At 37.3% G+C, this 23,916-nt stretch overlaps 2 long non-coding RNA genes across 2 annotated transcripts; one reads left to right on the top strand and one right to left on the bottom strand.

Annotated features, from left to right (window-relative positions):
• Window positions 1-12,404: 12,404 nt before the first annotated feature.
• On the bottom strand, window positions 12,405-16,672 carry LOC132079884 (uncharacterized). The gene is made up of 2 exons (XR_009419476.1): window positions 16,612-16,672; window positions 12,405-12,670 (listed from the first exon to the last, which is right to left on the bottom strand). It is a non-coding gene; the product is annotated as an uncharacterized LOC132079884 (long non-coding RNA).
• A 161-nt stretch (window positions 16,673-16,833) lies between these two features.
• LOC132069590 (uncharacterized) lies at window positions 16,834-17,331 on the top strand. The gene is made up of 3 exons (XR_009417805.1): window positions 16,834-16,869; window positions 16,979-17,069; window positions 17,153-17,331. It is a non-coding gene; the product is annotated as an uncharacterized LOC132069590 (long non-coding RNA).
• Window positions 17,332-23,916: the final 6,585 nt, after the last annotated feature.

The raw sequence follows: 23,916 nt of genomic DNA, 5'->3' as shown, positions 1-23,916 counted from the left end.
TTTTTCTGATTCTTTTACAAAAGGTCTCCACATTTTTAGCAACCAAAGCATTTCAATCTTTCTTTCTTCAAGCCATTATTTTAGAATTACTTCTTAAGAACTTTTATTTGTCTTTCTTGTGGCAATATGCCATGAGCAACTAATGAAGTTTTTCTGAAGTACAATAAATCTTATAGAAATTACTGCTGTCTTTACAGGCACATGCAAATAATTTCTCTTCTTATGCTAGACAAGTTGTTTGATACAGATTCATTTTTCCATAGAATCACAGTTACTGTCCTTATCACAGCACATCTGTGAATGCAACACAAAGAAACAAATACATTAAAACTACATTAAATTGGAGATTATGGTCATGTTGTTGTTTCTGCATCCCCTTAGCACAGAACAAATAGATCCAGATGCTGCATGCCAAACAGCCAGCATGTAAATCATGACTAATATATGATTAAAATCATCATTTGAGACCAAAAGCATAGGTACATATGGTAGTTCCAGCTGCAATTTTTTCTAGTTAATTTAGTAAAAGTACATTTCAAATTTGCCTTTGGTCTCTAGAGTTTACACTTATAAAATTACAGGCCATGCCAGAAGTAACTAGTTTGCCACCAAGTTGCAAAGTTCTAAACTTTGCAAATGATCCTTTAAATCTTTGACACAGAACTTAAACAAGCCTATAGCTAGCAAGCATTTCCTGATAAACTTACAATTTGGACATTGTACCAGAAGTGCACTTCCTTTTATAATATTTCCATATGTGGATTGCAAATCCAAAACCAGAGGAGATGTTCTCAGTTTAGTGAAGGGTTTCCTATTAGAGGTGCATTTTGTTTGGTTTTCTTTATCATTTCTCTTTGAAATTTTGGGTTATTTTTGTTAAAAGCAGGGGCATATATATAACAGGGGCATAATAACTTCAGGCCACCTACCTCCAAGTGTCTACAGTGTGCTGTTCACATCTGAGGTAACTGTCAACTTCCCCAGCACAGTCTGTAGAGATTTGTCCCTGTTGTTGATATGGTCTATGGGATCTGCCAGGCCAAATTATCATCTGTTCCAGGATAAGAGACAAGTGAATCACCAATACCTGCCTCAGAGCAGGATTCTGCTGAAAAACTAAAAGATTCTTTTGGCTCTTGTGGCTGGTGTCCAAACATGAGTTGTGCAACTGTAGCTGTGGACAGCACACTTTAAAGGACTCCTGATGCTGAACAGGAGCTGTCTTTTAACTGTGGTGTCATGTGGGGAGCAGGGGACAAGTCCTCTGTGATCACAGCCACTGTGCTACATGAATGCCTTCACAAATTTACCTTCATACTGACTGAAAAAAACCCAAGCCCGTGTTTTCCTTCTGTAGACCTACTGTGCCAAACTCAAGTCTTTGATGCAATGACATTCTTATAACATTTAGGATTTTTTTCTCAAACCATATGCTAAATTTATTAATTGCTAGTTAGCATCATGTATACTTGTGCCAAGATTTATTTCTGGCTTATGAATTTTATTGTTTATCTCTTTGATGCATTTATAGGGAACTAGCATCCGTTCTGTTTCAGTATTTGGCTTGTCAGCCTAAACAAAATAGAGCTCTTCTGCACTGACTTCAGAATCTATGCTTCCCATTTCCATAGCCACCATGGTACCCTGTATTGGACCTATTCCTTGTTAGTTCATATTTCATGTCTGATCAGAATCTTAAACTGTCCCGGGAAGGTGATCTTATTGCATCACTGGACCTCTTTGCCTCTGCTGGGAATGTTTCTATGAATACATCTTAGGTTACATTTGCTATGCTATGGTAAGCCTGTAGGCACCAGTATATATTTAGCTCCTCTTCCATATCAGTTGTTTTGTGGAGTCAGCAATGATGATAGAAATTTTTGCCTCTAAAAAGTAATGCAGTCTGAACAGCTTCCATCCTGAGTGTTCAAAGTCCTGAGTGTCTCTGAGAAGAATCAGGAAAACACAGCCCTAAATCCAAAAGCTATATATTCCTTACCTGAACTTTTTTCAAAGAATTGAAATATAAATGCTAGCACAGCCATGCTCACCTGTGCCCAAACTCCAGAAGTAGTTCCAAAGAAGAGAGATAAAAGTCAATCTGAGGTTTGCTCAAATATTAAGCAGGTGACACAGTTTCAAAAAATACTCAGGTCTCCTTCTGCTGGCCAGTAAAGGGACAGTTTTTCATTTTTTGTTGGTTAAAAAAGGAGCCTGCCCACAGGGATAAGTTGCAAGAGATAAATGATGAGTTTGTGATATATTAGAAAAACCCATTTTCCCTATGGTATGTGGGCATAGATAAAAGTTACAGGTTAGTCTAGATCATTGGTTGCATAAGTCAGTCATTTTCAAGTGCTTAGAGACATGGAGTCATGGCCTAAGATTTGAAAGTGTCCTGAATTTCAAAACTTAGGGAAGCAGTGACACCAAATCTTTCTGCCCAAATCTGTCAAGGCCTCTTGCAGAAGGACTGGAGGACGGTCCCCACAGGTCCCAGGTGTACTGCTGAGATGTAATCAGTGATATGTTGACCGATGTTGATAGTATTAGACATGCTACTCTTCAAAACAGAGCAGCCATTGATTTTCTTTTACTGGCACAAGGACATGGTTGTGAGGAATTTGAAGGATTGTGTTGTATGAATTTGTCTGATCATTCTGAATCCATTCACAAAAGCATTCAAAAATTGAAGGATCTGACAGCCCAAATTAAAGAAGATGGAGGTTCCTGGTTGGATGATTTTTTTCAAAATTGGAGTTTTGCACCTTGGCTAAGGCAACTTTGCAAGATAGGTCTTTACGTATTAGGTGTTCTAATACTGATATTGATAGTGGTACCTTGTATACTCTGTTGTGTTCGGCGAATGATGAACAAAACAGTCCGAGAAGTTTTTGTCATTCAAGCAGGAGAATTAGGAAGTAGAAGCACGGAGAGTGTACGAAATCTCACGAAAGCAGTAGATGAGGGTATTGACATGAACGAAGGTTTTGAATTAAGGCCTTGGAATCGATCAGAGTTTTTCAAACGATGACTTGTGACTGTTGCCAAACGTGAATCATATCTCTTTCAGGAATTGGGTCTTCACAGCATTAAGTTGCTGTGCCATAATATAGCAATGCTTCAGTCTAGTGCAATTAGGTCTCTAACAGATAATAAGCAGAAATTTTGCAATAGAGATATGAAACGCAAGTAGCAAGCGACAAGAAAATGAAGGCTTCTGGGTCAAATGGAGAGGGGGAAATGTTGGAATCCATAAGGTTAGAGGGTTTTTAAGAAATGGTTAAAAGAAGTATGTAGGCCTTAGATTGGGGTTTTGTTAGCATTGCGGAAGAGTTTCCCATGCAAGCAGAAAGGTTTCCCAAGCTGTAGACGTGACAAACAACAATAGGCCTCTGTAGAATTGGCTTTAGGATGGCAACAAGGTTATTTAATGTATATCTTTAGAGGTTAGCATGAATAGAAGTTTGTTCTTTGTCTCTTATGAACTAGTCTTTGTTTTAGCTACAATTACATATGTTTTATAAGATTGGATAGAATGCTTGTCAATACATGTTTTTGGTGTCTGATTGGCTGAATTCTAGACTGAGATGATTTTATGTATTTCTGTATCAGTCCTGCTGGAGGAGACATTTTTTGGTGTGGATCAGTGAGCTGTCATGTCTCCATTTTGTATTTTGAGACTGGTGTGCTGGAAATAAAAGCAAAAATCTCTTCACTGGTCTGGTTATAATGTTATCCATATTTGGATATTTTGCCGTGGCCTAGTAGGTTCCTTTATTGAGACGTGGGTTCCTGACACAATTGGACTTATATCTCCCCATCTTTTTGCTTGTTTGTGACCAGCAGATGTTTATGGCTGGCACAGCCTGACTGGCAACAATAAACTCATTTCCTATATGTAAGCCCTATTTGTCATGTAACCACTCTTGAATGAGAGATGCCTGGAAAGGTAAAGGGTATATTTGGTAAAATGTAATGCGAAAAGCTCTGACATTTAGAAATACTCATAGCTCCAACAGTCACTCCACATGAAGGGGGTTTGCTGTAGGAAATGGGCTATAAATCTTATAAGCAGCTTAAACAGGCCAAGAGGAGCTGTGGAATAAATATGTCTGCCTGTATATATTAATATAGAAAAATCCCTATACTGTACTTTTCCAAATCTTTAGTCACTTTAGAAAAAGATTCCGGGATCCAGAGTTTTGACAATACCTTGCCCCTGGTTTTTGGGAAGCAGTGCAAATAATTTCTTTGGGGTGGAAGTGTCAAAAAACTACTAAGTCCTGTAAAATGATCAGAATTTCATTAACATTTCAAATGCTCTTTTTCACCATTTGAATCCCTGTCACAATGACTAAAATCTTTATAAAAAATCAAAACCTTTCCACTATCTTCCATGTTAATAATGAACACTGGATAAAGAAGGATCTCCCAGAGCGGTATTTTAATTAATACACTTTGCACTGTAACTAGCTTCTGGGAATTCAGATATGCTTGCACAGGGGGACTTTAAAATTTAAATATTCCTAATAAGCTTTTTATTACAGTTAACATTAATTGAGGACTACAGACAAGAATGATTACTCTCCTACTAAAATAATTCCTCAGTTGAATTCCTGCAAGAATGCCTTTTGTTCTTTTGTGGGTTATAGTCAGAATTTATATTCAGGAATGGAGTATTGTGATTTTGCTATCAATCTTTTTAGCTACCCAATTTTTTTTCAGTACAGTTCTGTAGTTTTGTTTGGTGTGGTTGTCCCAGATTAGACAGAACAAGACCAGAAACCACCATAAAACCTGGTAAGCAGTACTGGAGTAAACAGTTTTTGCTCTCTCAGAACATGAACTGCTCAATTTATAAAGCTGATTCTAAACTGAAAAAAATAAGAGTAAATGACTTATAATAATGCCCAAAGGACCAAGAAAATATGAGTTTAAATTCTTGTTTGTCAGCTGTTGGGTAGATCTTCTCAAACTGAGTAGCCAGGAATAGAAGAAGACAAGTGACGTGACTTTATCACTGGATGTAGTATCTGCTGGTTTCTTTTTTCCATATATTGGCTTTTACAACCTGTATAACAGTCTTTTATATGTTGGGATGTTATCTTTTACAATTCTACTAGCAGGGTAGTTCTTAAAAAATAAGAGGGAAATTCAGAATACAGAATATGTAAGCTGAACAAATTGACTTTTGGTAAATCCCCTGGACTGTGTTTATTTTCCAACACACTTTCATGCTTCAGCTTGCTGGTTTAGGACATAATCTGTTTTATAAGGCAAAACACAAGCCAAAAGTGAGAGATTACTGAGGAAAAACAATGCTGCAAAGTTGATTTTGCAAAGCCAGAGAGTTCCACAGAGCACTTTATGTGCTTGTCTTTCCTAAATGCTCAATTAGAAGATGGACTTTGCTAGGCAGACATGTAAAACTGGGGTGCATCTATGTATTCTATGATCAAATTCATCACCCAGCTGGTGAAATACTCTGCTCTTCTGGAACCCTGCAAATGCCTTGCATGGTGAATAAAATTAAATTTATACATATGTACCATGATTCTGTCAACAAGATGAGGTGATTTCACCCTTCAAGGCAATTTTTTTTTTAGATTAAGAAATTAAAATGGCTTTATAAATTAATCTACGTTTATATTGTAATTTGATAGTTTATTTCTTCACTATGCAGAGGAACAGGTCATATTAGACAATGGTAAGACTAGAAATTCTGGCTGAACTTAGATTTTGTTTCAGAATAAAATATTCTGAAGGGGTAGATGGAAAAGTTTCCATTTTTATTTATCACCTAAGATACTCAGCTTCTTTCCCAGAATGTGATCTTGTGATCCATCTGTTCTTCAACAAAAACCTGGACATATTATGCAGTGCACATCATCCCTTATCACACTGTGAGATACGACTGAATTTGCACATTTGCAGTTCTTTCAGAATACTTAGCCATGAATATGCCAGTAGAAGACCTTCTTAAATCATTTTTACCTAATAGTTTTGCAAAGAAAGAAAACACTAAAGTTTTATCTAGTTGTAGATGAACATTTAGTTTTGTCTAATCCAAGTATCATTAAATTGAATGTACTTTTCCATAAGTTAAACAAAGAGCCCAGTGAGTGAATTCTCCAGGCCTGTTCCAGTTGTAGCTGATTTCCCTGTGATTGTCTCTTTTTATTTTTCCTTTCAAAGCTACAGCCTCACTCTCTACATTTCTTTGGCCTTTCTTGCTCTATTTCTTACCCGTAATATTTGTGCATGGTCAAGCTGAGAATTCCCAGTTCCTCATAATGATTTGTGATTTTTTTTCCCCCAAAAGCTAAATATCTGCATGCCCTATGTTGTTTTCTAGTATTAAGATGTGTCAGTGATTACATCTACTGAGAGTGTGGGGGGAAAACTGATGCTCCAGCCTCTCTAACACCCAGCTCCACAGTGTATTGCAATCAATTTCTTTTTAAGTATGGATCAATACACTAGAAGTTTTCAGCAAACTGAAAATAATTGTGACAAATGTGGTGGCCCTCAGTCTGAGCTACTCTGAGATGGCTTTCTCTGTATAAATTTGCTTTGCTCCGTAATTAAATGCTTGGAAAAAAATTAATTTCACCATATGATACAACTCCACTGATCTTTCCAGCTTCATGTGAGAACTTATGGAAGAATCTTGACATATTTGGCACAGTGTGGATTGTAAAACATTACTTGTGGTGATGAATGGTTGCTCATGAGTGACTTTAATAATTACTGTAAATTTTAATATAAAGAAAAAAATGTTGCATTTTATTTTCTAATTTGCCATCTGGCAGGAAGTCTTCTGTGTCTTTATAAAAACTCACCAAATATACACAGGCTTGAGCAAGAAACACAGAAATATTAGTCCATGCTTTCACTCTGGGGAATGGGCCCCTCAAACTGAACCATACTGGAATATATCAGCAACTGGGCTGTAGCATAATTCTGTTTTTAATCTCAGAAACAGAGGGGACATATGCTAGGTCAGAATAATTTTCACAATGTATTTTTAAATATTTCATGCCATTTGATCAAGCTGTAGAATTTAGAGATTTAAAAAAATCTTTAATTATTTGATTCACTGGTTAATATTTGATTAGACATAGCTTTTCCTTGATTCTTCTTTGGCTTACTGTGATATTTCATATTGATTTAAAAGATTTACATACATTGATCTCAGAAATTGAGTCAAGGTTTCTGTTTTTATTCAACAGCATGAGACACACTTTGAATTCAGAGCCTGCTTAAAGTGATATTTGCTCTAAGATACTGAGTGTAAAAAAAACACTATTTATATATAATAGCTGTTACTTGTGAAAATAATATCCAGCAACTATGGAAGTTTCTTGATCTCAAGCCATTACTGACACTTGCAGAGTAAGACATGGGAAGAGGAAATGAAAGCATGAAAAACCACAATCAGTGAAGAGGTGAAATTGTCTCCTCTGCCTCTTGTTCACAATCATCTTCCTTTTGCTTGAGGAGAGGTAAATATTTACAAAATAAAAACTTAAGTATATGATTTTGGCTTTCATATCATAATGGGCAGATTATTAATGAAGGAGATTCTGAGAATCAATGTATAACACTTTAAGATGGAATTTTTGTTTCTTTCATTTTCCTGATGCCACTTCTGTGATATTTGTGAGAATTTTGTTGATTTTAAGTGGGATTCAATTTTATTTTCTCAACAGATATATATAAAATAAGATAAAATGGGCTGGGCAAAATTCCTCCAATAAGTACTTTTTTATTTTGTGTCTCTGTATATCAATATTTCTTACGGGCCTCTTCTTAGTCTTTAACACATAAACATGTTTTAAGTGTTTAGTGAATTTTTGTGTCCATTTGGGAAGGCCATTTAGATCATAAACATATCAGGTGGTGCCAAGTATTGTCAATTAAAATGCAAAGGTGTCAGTCAGAGATCAAACATAGGGAGTACTGAAAGAAGAATAGTGTTTTGCTGGCAGGCACTGCTGGTTGTCTCTTTCCTTATTGAACCCTCCCTTAGATTTTTCTTTAAATACTTTTGGAGAAATAATTCTAAAAAACGTCTAATTAAAACTGAAGGGAGAAACAAGGAACTGAAACTCAGCTTCAGGCCCGATTTTGTATTTTCAAATATGCTTTTTGTGTGCATCTAACTTCAACTAAGCCAGCAAAAATCTTTTGCAGCTCTGGATACTGCTTACACTTCCTGAAAATTTTGCAATACAGAGTTCTCTTACCTACATCTCTGTCTACCTCCCTCTGATTCTAGGACCACTTCATTCAATTTCCACCAGCGTGAAACTCTTGATTTTTGTGGACCTAATTCATTAGCAATAGAACAGAAAGTCCTGGCTTAGCAATGCTGTGCAACTGGCAGTTCAGGGAGAAACCCCACTGAATTCTATTACTCCTCTGAATACTTTAAAATCAGTCTCTTGTGTTACTTTCATGGCTTGATTTTCTCTCGATATTTCAGATTTGGCTATTTCCTAAGTACTCTCTCCAGGTATTCAAACGTCTATTTCCAGAACTTTGCTCTCAAGAATTGCTCCTGCAACCTCAGGTTCTTCTCTCTCATTATTATCTCCCTCACTGATTTCTGTATTGTAAGCAGACTCAAATGAGGCCAGCTCCTCATTTGCACTTCTGATCTGGCTTGGATGACTATGTCTGTATAATCCCTTGTATGCACTTTATGCACCATAAACAAAATTTGGGACAGCAGAGTCAGTAGAAACTATTTACACGTACCTTTTCCTGAGACCAAACTTATGCATACAAATGCGATTTGACCTTGTGAAAGGAGATTCTGGGGCATCTCAAAGTACCCCAAGTTCTCTCACCTGTCCAGTGTCCTACATAAAATCACCATTTGCAGTTGGGATAGATGGAGCCTCTTCAGCCATGCCTTGAGGGGCTGGGGCTGTTTGCATTTCAGAGAAATGTGTGACTAAGTGGGTTCCAAAGTGCCTGCAGTATGAGCAGACAAATGAGGAGATTTGCTTAGAGCACGGTGGGGTGGCTGAGTCACCGTAAAGCAAGGCCCATTTATGTCTTACAAGTCAGCCCTTTGGCTACCTGCTGAATATAGCCTTTAGCCCATACTTACAGATAGGCATGCCCTCCCTGCTGACCAGTCCTACAGGATATGTACCTCAAGTCTTGGTGTCTTCACCCTCATGGCAGAGAGAAGGAATGATATCCTGGGCTGCACTGACAAAGCATTGCCAGCAGGAGAAGGGAGGAAACAGCTGCTCTGCTCAGCACTGGTACTCTGTGCCAGTGAATACCACACTGCATTGGAGTACTGCATCCCATCCTGGATAGCTCAGTGACACAGAAATGTGGATGAACTGGGCCATCCAGTGGGGGGCCAGCAGGATGCTGAAGGGACTGGAGCATCCCTCTGATGAGGAAAGCTGAGAGAGCTGGGGCTGTTCAGCCTGGAGAAGAGAAGGCTCACAGGGATTTCATCCATGTGTGGAAATACCTCAAGTGAGTGGGCAAAGAGTGCAGAGCCAGGCTGTTATCAACAGTGCCCAGTGATGGGACCAGGGGCAGTGGGCACACACCAGCATACAGGAGATTCCTTCAGAACATCAGAAAAGAACTTTTTACTGTCAGGGTGACTGAGCACTGACATAGGTTACCCAGGGAGGTTGTGGAGTTTCTATTTTTCTAGATATTCAAAATTCACCTGAACATGGGCATGGTGAGCCTGCTGTATGTGGCCCTGCTTGAGCGAGGGGGTTGGAGCAAATGACCTCCAGAGGTCCCTTCCCTCCTCAACCATCCTGTGATTCTGTAATTAATTTAAAACACGAAAGTCTAGCACAGTTCTTAGCAGAACCTGAACATCCCCCTGTACTATTATTCATCTGTCAGAACTACAGTGTTATATGAACGACTAGATATCTTTTAGGTCATTCAGCTTCCTTACATTCAGACCTCAAACTTTTTGGATGTTGGACCTTATATTTGAATTGCCATTTTAGCTCTTTCCAGTTCTGTACTTCCCTCCAAGTCCTCCACAGAAATCTCAAATGTAATTTCCATCAGCTGATGTGTTTATTCATCCATTATCTTAATCAGTCAGCTTTTGTGTATGTTATCCTATAGCTGTGTGCGTGCCAGTTCAGTTAATATGCTTGATGCATAAACATCTGGTTTGCTAACATAATGATTATTATTTTTGCCATAAACAAAAGCAAGAATTAGAAGCAAATGCTGCCACTGACATTCTTTGAGGTAATTGGGTTTTTCTTTGCCAATGGCTTACAATTACTGTGTAGCTATTTTTGTATATAACAGATTTCATGATTCGAGTAGAAGGGATGAGGTCACTGTTTCATATCTATGGAGATATGGATCAGCATGCAGTATTCTACTTGGTACAGTAATTGACAGGAGCTCTGCATTGTTTCTGTTTGTACTATGAATTCAGAAATCTGTACTTGCTATCAAAATAGCATATGCACACCCTTTAAGGCAAATTCTCCCCCTTTTTTTTTTTTTTGCTGAGAAATTTTTGTTTGCAGAGAAATTCTTTCTTTCTTTCAAGGCTTTTGTTTTCACATTTAAAACTCCTGCCATTCCTAGTCTGAGGAAATGCCATTTTAACAAAAAGCATTACTTATTTATGAAATATTCCCATTATTGCTATGGATCATTAAACCACCATGAAAATACCAGAGAATTTGGATGCTGCTGTGGTACAGATGATTTTCGTCCTTATGCTTCTTTTAGTAATGCTTTGTGAAGTGATATTGACACACAAGGTTTTCTATGTGCCATATTGTTGTAGGCCTTGGCAATGAAAGTATTTTAGCTTCACTTTCAGATAGGCAAGATTTTTTTAAAAACAAAAATTTTTCTTTTCGCAGTAATCACATTTAGCTACAGTTCTTTTGAATGAACACTCACCTTTGTATGAATGGAAGGACATCCCTTAAAGTATGAAAAAATTTCTTGGTCCAGTGAGATGCACGCTAAATAATCAATACTGCAAAGTACCATCCAACCAAAACCAGGTCAAAACCTGGTGATTCGATATGGGTATGCATTGTTGTTGAGTATCAGAATAACAAAACAAGCTTATTGTGCCTTTTTCTCAGAGCAACTCCATTATTCCAGAAATATTATTAATAAAAAAATATAAATTCTTCTCTATGCTTAAGAAGAGATGTGAAATACCATTTTTATATGTTTTGATCATGCTGTGTAAGCCCATTAATCTATCTGCTGTGGGGGAGAAAAACACTGCAAAATCGTTTTTTTTTTCAGCCTCTGCCTTTCATTTTGCAAGATATGAACTTTTTTCCCTTAATAATAACTAGAAAAGTTGTTCTTAAAAGGCTTGACCTGGGTGCTTGACTTTTTGTCTAAAGAAGGCTACACCCACATAATTGGTGTAGAAAAAATGTGACCCTTTGTTATCGGCAGATGCTAACGCTCTGTTTTATCTTTTCATGGGTTCAGTATGTGCCTCCAAAGCCATCAGCCTGAGATATGACCTCACATTCTTACAGTTTCTTATGTTATTCTGAGATTCTTACAGTTACTATGCAAACCTTTCCTTCTTTTCAAATAGGATTTTACTTGAAGGAGTTGTGAAGAAATGTTGCTGTTCTTTATTAGAGGTGAATTCCTAAATTTGTAAAGGTTCAGTGCAGTTAGGAAACTTGTAAGCAGGAGTAGAGAGTGAAACAATGATGTGGCCAAATGCCATTAGAAAAATTATATTGGTATTTGCCTAACAACCTTCTTGAAATCCAGACAGGCCCTCAAAAAGTATTCCTTTTCCTTCTCACAGCAAAGGCATTCAATCCCAGAGCTTTTTAGTAAGGCATGAAGGGATTGCTCCATACTCTCCCCTTCTACATTCCTTAATTAACCTGTAAGACTTAGTTCGTAAGGGTTATCATTCTCTATCCAAGTCTTACTAACAGGTTACAAAAAGCAACTGTCACCAATTACAACTGTCATAACTGCAATAATCTATTTAACTTTTTCATTGGTGAGTTCTTTCATGGTTGGTAATCTGTGAAGGGAACAGAGTTCTCTCTGCAGTAGTCTTTTCCATGACAAGTGTTTACAGTAAAGCTTGTGCTGCCAAAGTGAATGTGTAGTCCATTGGCACCTGAGCCTCTGCCCAGAAAGGATGTTCTGCCTGACTGGCTGTGCTACCTTTCTCCTCAGGTCTCCAGAAGCATAAGTTGTCTTTGTTTTGGTACAGAGCACTGGCTTACAGGACAAGCTTTCTAAGCGTTCTTTCCTTAGTGCAATACAGTCAAGAAAAATGCTTGAGGAACTTGACAAGAAATGTTTTTTTTGTAAAAAGAGGAAGAAGAGACTGACATGATCTTAATAGGCATCCATCTGCTATGTGACTTCATAGCTTGTGGATGTTATGCTGCATCCATCTGCTATGTGACTACAAATGGCTTCCTGAAACTCTTAAAGAAAAGGATCTCACTATCTCACTCCACAACTCAGGCTTGGAAGACTTAAAAGATGAAAGGGGCCAAGGTGAAGTGTCAAAAACAGAAGATTCACCTACAGCTATTCAGGAAAAAAAATTCTGACTTGTCTGTGTAATTCTTGGAAGATGAATTGTCTGGGACGTCTGACTTGCTGTTGGAAGGTCCAGTCCCACCTGGAAGAGAAAGGTAACATTTTCTGTGACCAGTAGGACTGAAGACAAAGCCCAAGACTTCTAGAACCAGAGTTGCTAATGACACAGTTCAAAAAGAGGAATGAGGCTGGGAAAGTCAGAGGAAGGGTCCTCACAGAAGCAGCAAATAAACCTGCCATTGCAAAGAAATCTAACCCTTCTGCTCTTTTCATAAAAATGGTGCTGTAAACCAGAAACTTGAACTAGAAGTGTGATGTTTATCAGGTTTCCAGATAGGATAGAACTTGAAGACATGTAGAAGATGTCTGTTGCTAATGCCTACCATTATATTAAATTAGCTAGTTCCATGTATTATATATATGCATTAAGTGGTCTTATTTTTTACTGTTATATGGATTTCACCACAGTTCCATTTAGGTGACTATTTTGTGAGACAGTTTTGCATAATCAAGCTGTGATGAAAGAAAAATGAACTCAGCATTAAAACAGTAGCAACAGCAACATAAAACAGTAGCAACAACAATAATAATAGTAATCTCCTCTCATGACTCCTTAAAGCCTCAAAGCTGAATGTCAAATAAATATGAGGGGAGTGAAAATAATCAAGATTTTGTTTGAAGAATGGGGATTTTGTTTGTGTTTCAAATGTATTGTTTGCTCTTCTGAACTTTCAGGACAATATGCTATTCTCAGATACTGCCATACAGCTGTAAACAATAACAGTATTTGTCGTCCTATGTTCAAAGAAAGAGGTGAGCTTTGAAATACCTTCACTGGATTCTGTTAAGAATAATTTTCTAAGATACAGACATTTTGCATTAAAAGGAACCCCAGTACACCACTGGACACCTTCCCCTCCACTGGTGGACTTGTAGTAGCAATTTTCAGCAAATGCCCAAGAATAAATGCATCTATGTGCAGATTTAGATCCTGATAAAATATGAAGCTGTTTTACAGCATGGATTTGATGCAGAAATTACAGGGTACAGTTGACTCCTGCCCTAAAAGGCAATAAATAAATGTAATACTCACTTCAATACCATTACCCTAAATTTACATGACAGGAGCTGAATTTGCCTCAGCAGTCTCACATCTACTCAGGAACAATAGACTTTAGAGAGATGGAGTCAAGGGAAACTGCCCAAATTTAAATTTCTTTTTTCAGCTGACCACCTAATTTCAGTTTCTCACTTCATCAATTTCTCCAGTCATAGATTTATGCTATATTTTTCTGTCACATATATACCTATTTATATGCACATCAGATAAGTCTTTCTGTTAAACACAGCTGTAAAAGTTATATTTTTTACTATTAGTCTTAAATGTATTTTCTTAGTGAAGAAAAGGTCTTTATTTTTAAAAATGTTGTCAAAATATTTGTTTGGAATACTATAAAAGCAACTGCCAGGTCAGAAAAGGACTAAATCCAATGATTTTGTGGATTTGTTTTTCTTCTGTTCCCAGATTTCATTCTTCCAGTTGGTAAAGGATGTTCTGAGATTTTTTTATGAACTATCAACATCATACATGAAAAAGACAGGTTGTGTTATTAAGTTAAAAATCCTAGGATGGAGAAACAAGGAGTAACTGACAGCTTCAAAATGAGCTGTTTATCACCCACCTCACCCAAAATTAGCCTGGAATATTTATGCCAGAAGGAAATCTGCTCTTGGATGCCAATGCTCAGTTAATAGTTTAAGGATGTTTTATTATTCTTGTTGTTGGACAGAAAATGTTGGATATATCTAAACTTCAGATCAGTTGCAGCTTGCGATCTCTCCCATGAGAAGTTAATAAATCTTGGACTGCGCTCATAAGGAGGATGCAACGCTTGCAATTCCTCATCCTTTGAGGATGCCTAGGTCAGCCCTGGGTTATGGGCATAGAAAAGTGATCTGCAGAAGTCATGTGCCTCTACATAAGCCTGCAAAGAATAGCACAAGGTGATGTCTAAGACCTGCTTGTCAAGGATGGAAATGTCTCCTTTTAAGCTTGGGATACCTTTCTCTTCTTTGGCTTGACTGCAAATTCCTTTGAGTAGCTCCCTTTGAAGATGAGATTATCAATCCTAGTCTTTTTCCTTAAAAAAGATAATCAGTGTAGTTTTGGACCCATTGTGAGGTAGTCTAGTGGTTATGGCATTCACCAGGGAGAAGGTAAGTAAGGATTTAAATTTCTTTTTACACAGTAGGGAAATGCTTTTAAAGGAAGTCTTGAGAATCTCAGCACCAGAATACTTTCTTGTCCAGAAGGTAGATGGTGGAGATTCAAATTCTCAGACAAAGCATGGGAATTATGCTAATGCTTTGATGCCATGGATCACAGATTTATTTTTCAAACTGTTGTGGAAACAGGCACTATTGCTAAATCCTTTAATAAAGTGGTGAGCTAGGAAGAATGAATGACTCTTATATTGAGACACAATATATTGTCATGAGCATCTGGCCTTTTTTTTAATGTATGGTACTTTTAATGTATGGTAGCTTGAGGTACATTCCTTAAAGAGCAAAATGCCCCAAAGATCCTGTGACTTTCAACAGGAAAGAGATCTCACCTTCAGCCACAAAGGGACATGGCATCTAGACCTTGAGCTAAGTCTAGGACTCTTACTTAAGGTTTTGAGTTTTGACTTTAAAAGATCATTGGTAAAAGCGATGTATAGCTGTCCAAAAGAGTAGGAACTTGACTTTCTGGAAGAACAAAGGGTTACAGGAGCAGTTCAGAGTCTTGTACTCAGTGGCTGTTATATTCAGAGCCACTAAATGAGCTTCGTCAAAAACTATCCTGGTGCAGAACAATTCCCTCCAATGTTTATTTCAGCTCTCTGGCAAGGACAAGTGAGCATATTGACTTATGGCTACAAGATGGTGATTGAAAGAGAGAGCGAGAGAGCTAACCTTTCCTACATGTGAAGATTCAAGGTTATATGCAGCACCTTCACTTCATGCACAGCACATTTGTACTTCCTTGTGATGCAGCCTGGCAGACTGGTTCATAGAAATCACAAATTTTAACGCCCAAGCTGTCAAACTGCACCCTGAAAGCTTTTAAGATAAAATTGCTTCCTTGTCCAGTAATGTGTCTTCAAAAAGCTTAGCATATTATCTTTACTGGAATATAAAAACTAACAAAGACATTTGAACAAAGAAAAAAAAAAATCTCATCCTACCTGGTCTTGTTAGGTATTATAATGCTCAAGAAAAAAATGTTCTGCTTTTCCTGTTGAGGATGCTGAAAAAATAATAACTGAACTGCTGTGTGATTATGGTTGGTGAACAGAGCAATTTCTCTGCTTGGGGAATTGTACTCAGATTATAGACTACAGAGATGTGTAATATATACATATAATATCCCTATATATCTATATGCTTATATCTGTATACAGCTGGCTAGTGTATCCCTATATGGCTATATCTAATCCATATGATTAGATGGAGATATAGATATATAGTTCTAATTGATGCACAGCATGGTTCAAGAAACAAGTACTAAGATGGGCACCTTTCACTATTCTGAACTCATTCGGATGTTAATTGGGGAAAAAAAAACCTATTGCTCCTGGCTGACTGGTGGAACAGATTGATTTTCTTAATCCATATGCCCCCACGTTATGAAACAAAGCTTCAAAGTATCCTTCTGAAACCCTTCCAAAGTGTTCCCCGTGCTGTAGGTAAAAGAGCAGAATCACCTCAAAGGTGTTAGCTACAGAGTGCACATGCTTCTCCGAAACTGTAATTTCCTATGTAAAAATATTTTTGTATTTTAGATTTGACTTTAATATTTGACTTAAGCCAAATGGGCTAATTTTTAAAGCATTAAAAGTAGACATCAGACTTAAGCAAGCAATATCTTCAGAAAGTAGAGTGAGAAGTGTAAATATACAGTACAAAAAAAGTGAAAATGGAAAAAAAATTATTAATATTGATGAAACATGTTGCCATCTTTTTGCAAAAGTTCCATACCTTCTTGGCAATTTCTCACAGACAGCTCCTCACAGCACTGACTCCTTCCTCACAGCAAACAAACTCCAGCTGCCTTCTCACCCAGCTAACCCACTCTTTTATAGCACTCATCCTCATTGGACACAGCTGTGGCCTGTTAAGGGCAGGCCTGTTCCTAATCTTTGGTGATTAGTACAGCTGCAACTCCTCAGGGGTGAGACTACCTTCTGCACTATCTCTATTCTGTAACTTTCCATCCCCCCACAGAAACATATATAGGTAAAAAAGTTTTAGATTTAATTGTATTGAATTCTATTAAATATATTCTGTTTCTGATATTACCACTGGTTTAATTAATTATGCTAATTCTGCTACATTCACTTTGCAGCACCAAAATGTTCAAAGAGGAAAGAACACAGTATAGATGGAAATACCTTCCAAGTTGACATTTATCTTCTATCTTCTACCTTCTTCTATAGGTAAGCGCAAAGAAATAAGATGATATGAAATAGTGTCATCCTGTCCCTTTACACTAAAATAACTGGTACAACTTAATCCACAGCTTTTTCATAAAGGCAGACATTTTCAAGATTTCACATCAAATATCACTGAAGGTGCTCTAGGATGACCCTGCTTGAGCTGGGAAGCTGGAGTAGATGATCCACTGTGGTCCCTTCCAACCTGACCCATTCTGAAAAGCACAGACTTGCAGCTGCTACCACTGGAGACACTTAATTGCCAGCTCAGTCATGTATTTTATGTGCAATGCAGTTGCTAAAGTGAACAAACTCCAGATGCCCGTTGCTGGGGTTATTGATGTCCTTTCTTTAGAACCTTGCACTGCTGGTCTAATTAGTGTCTTTTGAAGTACTGCTTTGATTGCCAGGTCAAATTGGGTTTTTTCAGGTTGGTAGATTGTCATCTATTGAGCAGTTAATCACTGTGTTTAGGAACCGCAATCTTGCTGTGAATCATCTTGTGTCTAAATCTGCAAAACCCCATGCACCCAGTTAATGTGGTTCATAAAACATAATTACTATAGTGAAACTGGTACATATGTTTGAAATACCTGTTCCACTTGTGATATGAGCCTTTGCTATCTCATTTCAAGAGAAAGGGAAAAATTAATAGAATGTCAAGTTGAAAAGACAAGTTTGTGAGTCCTGATTCTTCATTGTGTAGGTATAAAGAAATATTTGGGCTAAAATATTTTCCCACTGAAGGGAATTGTCCATGTAACTAAACAGGAAGTCCCACCAAACACTTCTTATAGGGTGCAATTCAAAAAACCTAAACTAGATTGTGCTCCTTAATCATCCCCTGGAGAAGCTTTTCTTTCTCTCTCAACTCTCTCTCAGCCCAAATCAGTACAATTGGTTGGATGAGGGATAGGAATTTCTGAGTTCAAACTGGGGCAATTTATTTGGTGAAACTTCAGGGCAACAACTACACCATTAATTCTCCTTGTGATTAAAACTTGAACACCAAAACTTTATCAGCTGAATCTGCTTTTGGTCAGAGTGTATCTCCATATGAGTTTTATATTTCTCCAAATTTGTTATCTTTAGCGAAGATGATTTTTATGAGATTTCTCTATAACCTGTATAGGTTATAACCTATATAAATCAGATCCACATTTTTTTTAAGTGTTATTTTTGCAGAAAGTGCTGAGCTGTCTAGTAATTACTAGTGTATATGTATGTATTGTGCCATAAAACTCAAAGCAGTTGCTTGCTTTTTTTCCTAGCTTGAAATAAACTGCTCAGTTCTTTACATTCACTATTACTGTGAAAATATTCAGGAAGCTGGAATATTTACTGAACAGTCTTATATGTCCTAAACAAATAAAAGCATCAGAGGAAAAAAATCAGTTTTAATACAGCAGATGAAAGTAGTAATCTCTAAATATTTTCTGACCTAACAACACATGAACAGCAGTCACTTGAAGTATTTTAGAGGAACAGAATAAAGCTTCAGAGAGCAGCCCCTAAATATCTGAGTACGACAGTAAGGAGGGACCATAAAGAGGCTATGAGGTCTTGGGAAGATGTTGACTGGCTTTGAATGTTGCTGACATGGAAGCTGGTCTCCTGCAGGTCAAACAGCAATAAAAATATTATTTTGATAGATCTGCGTGCAAGTTTTGCAGAACTACTGTAATTAGGGCCAGGGTTTGCTAAACTACCATAGTAGAATTAATAAGGTACTTTGTCTTTTGAGAAAAGTGTCTTCAGGACAGCACAGTACAAGGTGCTGACATTTACATTAATGTCAGATATTTTATGGCCAAAATTTGGTAGAAGAATGCTATTTAGTAAAGGATGTGGATTTTTCTACAATATTTCATTTGTGAACTTGTTTTTCTTTGACAAAGAGTCACAGAATTCCTGAAAAAGCTGAGTTGGAAGGCACTCTGAATGATGATTCAGCTCCTGGTCCTACATAGCACCATCCCCAACACACACCATGTGCCCAAGGGTATGGAATGTCTGCCTAATTCTCCAGTCCTTGAATACTTACACAAACACACATATACATATATGGAAAGTAAACAGCTTTCATCAGACAGATCTGTAATTTTCAGCTCTGAAAAACCAGGAAGTTTTAGGGAAGAATGTGTTCCCTAACAAAAGCAGCAGAATTCACAACTGATATGATTCACAGGTAGGTGGCTATGTACATTCAGGTGCCTTCATTTCCTTGGGAGAAAGCTGTGCATGCAGTAGAACTGTGTTTGCAATACTAAAAGAGCAATTTGTGATTTTAGAGTGATACAAGGACAACACTTTTGCTACATATTGAAGAAATTCATTACTATGAAGGTGGCAAGGTGCTGGAACTGGTTGCCCAAAGCAGTTGTGGATGCTCCCTTCCTGGGAGTATTCAAGGATGCGGCTCTGAGAAACCTGGTCTAGTGGAAGGTGTCCATGCCCATGGGAGGAGGGTTGGATGATTTTTAAGGTTCCTTCTAGCACAAACCATTCTATGATTCTGTTTGGAAGTGCCATTGCAAAACAACTTACCATCCCTGTCATAATTGGTGTTACAATATTCTGTGGACTCTGTATTTGTGAAAGCATAGATAGATAAAGGGAATGAAATTTCTCTGTGGCTTTGTCTTATGCAGAACTGTTTCATAATCCTAAATGATTGGTCACAAGACTTGGTGGAGAATAAACATATTCCAGACAGTGAAAAGAGAAAAAAAAGTTGAAATAAAATTGAACCTGCTGCAGCACTAAGTCACCTTTCAGACATTAGGAAAGAAGGTAGAAAACAGGTTTACTCACCAAAACTCTCTTCTGTTTTCCCCTTCTCTTTGAAGCATCTTGGGTTACTTATGGTAATAGCCAAAAAATTCCTTCATTATTTTTCCTTTTAAAGCCTAGTTGTTTGGCCTGGATCATGGAATAGCACAAGGAAAGAGTAGTCTATCATAAACACTCTGTAATAATTTGGAATTTCCCTTCTTATGAATTTGACTTGATGACATTTCTGAGGGTTTTTTGTTTGGGTCGTTTTTTTTGTGTTATGTTCTGAGGTTCTTTTCGGGGGGAATTCCAGTAAGCACAAACATTCCATAAATTTCAGATGACTATTCTTTGGTTTTGCTTTGATGACTATTTAAGTTTATAGCCTATTTGATATACTCAGATTGTTAATTTCCTGATAGTAAATATCGCCAGGAATGTACAGTATTTTGTCTGTGCTGCCAGACTGGTGAACACAGGCTGGAATCTTTTTGGTTGTCCTCAGAGCTATCAGAGTTTGCATGAAGACCAGCCAATAGTGCATTTCTGATTTCAGTTCAACTACTGAAAGCAGTTGCAAGGCCTACTTTAGAACTCCTGGTTTATTTCTAGTAGTTATGGAAATCTTATTTATGGGGTATGGGTGCAGTGCCTGGGGAAGTTCTGAAAAATAATTTGTTTTAAGAGATTGAGTACAAAAGGCAAGGCCATAATTCAATCATGTAAAAGATATAATTACAATGCTCTGCTCTCATGATTTTCAACGATTTTTCTCAACCCATTAATCACCCTAGATCAATCGTGGCTGTTTGGACCTTAGTTTCTATGGGTTGGTTTAATTTTGAATCCTTCTATTTAAAAATACACCCCAGTGCCACCAGGAGGTGTCCGTGTGCCATTTTTTGGTTACTTTCCGGGGTGCTTGCCTTTTTTTTATTTTTTGCGGGGAGAGCTCCATAATAATGCCATAATAGCAGTTTCTAAAGAATCATTATTATTAATACTATTATACACTGTTGTTGTTTGCACTTCCAAACAAATAAGGATGTTGTGTTTGTGTCCAGAGAGTTCTTCATTCTTTCCACAGATGAGAGAATTACGGATGAAAAAGACCTGTTGAGTCATCCATCTTCTTCCCTTCTGGCATGCCCTGTTCTCTGGAATATACTGTATAATGTATTGAGTGAGGATATCAGTCTGTTGCTAGGGAAATGATGACTATAATCAGATGTTACATAGTCTACATTTTGACTGCATTGCAGGATCAAAAATGAGGCTGTGAAAACAAAGATTTTTACTGAAACACTTAAGTTGTGCCCTATTTGTCCTTGTGTATAATTTCCAGGAAGACTGGAGTGTATACCTCAAAAAGCTAAATATCTCACAGTATTTTTATGTTGCATATTCACATTTAGTCTGTGGTGTTTAATTGTAAAGTATATAGTGTAGTTTCAGTGCAAATACAGGCATAAAATATTTACAGATCCATAGGAAATTACAAATAACTACAAGAAATTCTATTACATTTCAGCCTAAAGTAGAGCCATTTTTATTACCACATGGAAATTTAGAATTATACATCAGAGTGTATCAGTTCAGATGAACTGATGTTCATCTGAACATCAGTTTGGGAGAAAAAAATTAATAAACCTGGTGATAGAAGGTATGGTTCAGTTGTACTCCAGAGGGTATCTTGAAAATCCTGTTCCAACTAACCTAAAATACAGTGTATGGCAACAGTCACAAGCATTACCTGCAGATGCTGTGTCTGAGGGAGGGCTATGTGCAGGAATGACACTTTTTTCATGGCTGTACAGTCAGATTGAGTTTTTCTACTTTTTATTGCATGTTCCGACCTATTTTTTTGATAAAGTGCACACAATCCTTGTTGAGAAGAAATAGCATGAAAACAATTTCCAAATACAATGGCGTGTTGTATGGGTTATGGCAAAACTTCTTAAAATGTTAGAAGCTTTTTAAGTTTGCCAGATCTAATTTAGTAGCTACATTTCTGGGAGAATATGCTTTTCAGGCTACCTGTGTAACACCCCAAGTTTCAAGCCCCCCTCCCTTCCCAAATTTATGCATAACGTTGGTGTTTTACATTCATCTGTAACTATAATTTTCCACTAAAACCCCAGCATAGCCTCTTCCAGGGCCAGTTATTGAATTCCCACAAGTGATGGCAATCCCAGGACATTTTAAAGTAGATCCTGACACCAAGGACTCATCTATGTTCTGTTCTATTGATAGAGAGAAATATTAAAGCAGCAGATACCTATCATCACAGTACATGTGTTTCTGCATCAATAGCCAGCTGCTCACTGAACTGGAAAGAATGTGGGGAACAGAAGACATTTTACAGCCAAGTGAGTTGACTAAACTAGTGGGAAACACAGTGAAATTTCACTGAGACTTAATTATAAGCTTCCCATATCAAAAACATGTCTAATACACATTGTCTAGATACTTGCCACTTGAGGACCCTAATAACAACTGAATTCTACTAAGAGAAATGCATGGTTTTGCTGATGTGAACATTCTAACGCTGAGTTTCTTTGCACAATCATGTGTTCTTTTTTATTGAAAAGAAGAACCTGCAAATAAAAATATATGAGTAATGAAACTGACCTATTAGCATGCTGTGTGGTTAAAAATATCCTGTTTTCTTTGCTGCCTTGGAAGCCTGTTTTTCTGGACTCATACTTAAAAAAACTGTCTTGTGTATCTGTTTGCAATACCCATGTTTGATGAACACAATGAGACATAATTTACATGCTAATACAACAAACCAGATGTAGAATAGATCAGCTTACATGCAGAGCAGCTCAAGATCTGATCTCTCCACAAGGATCTCCCATACCTCTTGTAGGTGATATGTCACTATTTCCTATAAATTTCTGCCAAGCTACCTTTTTTAAAAATTTCATCTCTTATCCTTTTGTATGCAAAAACCTGATTAAGTTTTCAGGTTCAATAACTTTTTTTCACAAAACTAAATCTAAGCATTAACTGATTAACCACTGATAAAACAGGTTTATTATTTAGCAAATACAAAACACTTATTATCTGTCTTTGCTATTGAAAGAAGGTGGTGTGGGTTTTGTATTAATGTTTTTGTCTCAGAAATTTTGGGAGCACTCAGTTGAACTTTTGTAAAACTATTTGCTATCACATTACACCCATGGATCAGCAACACAGAAATTCCTAACAGCAAATAGGATTTAAAGTGTATACTGATGGCAAATTTGCTAAAAACTTACCTTAAGGACTCATAAGCAAATCATCACTAGCACTGATCTCTTTATAAACATTTTGTTTCAGGGGACTGAAGCATGTGTTGCCTGAAAATACCAAGAGATCATTTATACACACACATCATGCATTGACAAGTCTGTCCTGTTCTCCATTCTAAAACATCAGCAGCTCCTAAGCCTTAATGTAAAATCAATGTAAAAGGATAGAACATGAAGTCCTGCTGCTTTCAGAAGATGGGGATGCTTTTTGTAAGCATAAGTGCACTATATTTTTGTTTAGCTTTACCCTCTGCTTTAAAACTTGTTCATATTTTGTTAACTCACTATCAGATAGTGAGCTAGCACTCATCCACATTGATAATCTCTGTCCCTACTCTCTTGCAGGAAAAAATAAGTTCGGCCTGAAGATGTAGGGAACACTGAGAATGTTCCTGCCACTACCCTTATTTCTATAATTTTATTATCTGTTAAGCATTTCTTCTTTTTAAGAGCATTCTGTGTTCTATGTTGGAGAACAAGAGACATCTTTGATTTCATTAGAACCTGATGATACTAGGATTGGTCTCAAGGGCATGTGCCCCAGATTTATGGATGCTTCTGTTCTAGATTACTGTTGAGAACTGAAGTTGGTTCTGAAATCAAAATATCACCTAACATTGGAAGAATTTGTCTTCCTTTTAGCTATTACAAACACAACCTAACTGCTCATCATATGATAGAGGAAGCTATTTTGTGCACTGGGCCCACTTGCCTTGCTATTAAGAAAAGATATCCTCCTTACATTGCTGGCCTGTCTTCTTGAATTCACACTTCCTTCC

This window comes from Ammospiza nelsoni, chromosome 1 (genome assembly GCF_027579445.1).
Source record: "Ammospiza nelsoni isolate bAmmNel1 chromosome 1, bAmmNel1.pri, whole genome shotgun sequence".
NCBI lineage: Eukaryota > Metazoa > Chordata > Aves > Passeriformes > Passerellidae > Ammospiza > Ammospiza nelsoni.
The sequence above is the reverse complement of the archived record's forward strand: the minus strand, read 5'-3'. Positions and strand labels throughout refer to the sequence as shown.